This window comes from Trachemys scripta, chromosome 14 (assembly GCF_013100865.1).
Source record: "Trachemys scripta elegans isolate TJP31775 chromosome 14, CAS_Tse_1.0, whole genome shotgun sequence".
In the NCBI taxonomy this organism is placed as follows: Eukaryota; Metazoa; Chordata; order Testudines; family Emydidae; genus Trachemys; species Trachemys scripta.
This window is the reverse complement of record NC_048311.1, coordinates 38,014,148-38,016,013: the sequence shown is the minus strand read 5'-3', so window position 1 is coordinate 38,016,013 and position 1,866 is coordinate 38,014,148.

Below are 1,866 nucleotides of genomic sequence, written 5' to 3'. Positions count from 1 at the left end.
AACCCAACATAGCCCATTTTTTACAAGCCATGGCTTTCACTCCTGCTGCCACCCAGACTTGCCTGTGTGTTCCCCAGCATCAGCTCCTGCAAATTTAACCTCCTAGTTACACTGTGTGCAACAGGAGCTCAAGAAACATTTGCAGTCCTCCAAAGATGCCTTTAAACACCATTCAGACCAAGACTGTCAGGCTCTTCCTAGTCTGGCCATAGGGGACAAGATGTGGCTCTCTGCCCACAATCTTAAATAGAGCTATCCATCCATCAAAGTAGACTACAAATATCTGGGCCTCTTCAAGATTATAGAATGGGTGAACTCACTACCTTTCCAGTTACAGCTGTCTGAGTCCTTGAAGATTCACCCCGTCTTTCACATCTCACTTTGAAAGCCCCAGACAAAGAACCAGACCCTATTTGCTCCAATTCACCACCACCACCCATAACAGTCCAGGGACAGGAGGAATACTTGGTCCACTGAATCCTCAATTCTCAGCAAGTTAGGGGAAGGCTCCAGTACCGGATGGACTGGAAGAGCTACAGTCCAGACGTGTGGTCTTGGGACCCAGTAGGGAACATCCATACCCAGAATCTATTGCGAGAGCTCCATGGGAAGTACCCCAAGAAACTGGACCATGAGGCCCCTATGAGTTGCCATCGGGGCCGGGTCTACTGTCAGGAACCAGGGCCTGCCAGTCTCTGGGCAACCGAACCAGTTCAGCTGGCCTGTAGTAAATTGCCTGATTGGCTACACTGCCTGATTTGCTTGGAAGAGTCAGCAGACCAGCTCTTAAGTCCACCAGCAACAGTGGTTCAGTGGCAGCTCAAACCATTATCCCATGGCTGGGCTGTGACAGCTCCTGCACTGGCTTGTTCCCAATCTTGTTCCTGCCTTGTTCTCATCCTGCTCCTAACTCGGCCCAAAATTTGCCCCTCTCTTGCCTCATTCCAAGTAATCCAGTTCTGGCCCTAGGCTCCGATTCCTGACCTCTGACATCAGCTCTAATCCTTGGGTCTGGCATCAAGCCTCTGACTCCTGTTCTGACCCTGGGCTCTGACTCCTAGGCATGATCACCCATGTCCTGGTCGCAGACACTGAGGTGTTTAATGCCTATTTTGGTTCAGTCTTCACTAAAATTGTGACTAGATACTCAACACAATTAATATTAACTGCAAAGGGGAAGGAATGCCAGTGAAAATAGGGAAAGAACAGGTTAAAGTATATTTTGATAAGTTAGGTGTATTGGAGTTGTCAGAGCCTGATGAAATTCACCCCAGGGCACATAAAGAACTCCCTGAAGCAATCTCAGAACTGTTCATAATTATTTCTTAGAACTCATGGAGGACGGGTGAGGTCCCAGAGGACTGGAGATGGGCACATTGTACCTATATTTAAAAAGGGGAACAAAAACAACCTAGGGAATTATAGACCAGTCAGCCTAACTTCAGTCCCTGGAAACACACTAGAACAAATTATTAGAGAACTTCCCCTAAGAGGTGTGGGAGACCCCAGTTCAAGTCCTTTCTCTCCCTCAGACAGAGGGGAAGTGAACCTGGGTCTCTTCATATTGCATATTGGAGTGGCACATCCTTCTCTGGCCAGATTTTGTCTGAGACTGGATCTGATGGTTGTCCTCTGAGCAGAGCTGCTGGATCAGACCCTGCAAGCGAGATAAGCAGAGGAGCACCTGTCTTCCCCAGGGTCATGGTTCGTGCTAGGGATTGGGCAGGAGATAGGCATGGGGGTGCCTAGTGGGAGGCAACAGTGCACATGGCTAGCGGCAGAAACAGGCACCTAAGGGATTTCGGTGGGTGGGAGCATCTCTGCTGAGCAGCAGGGACAGGGCACCAGATCTGGGCTCTGCTCCCC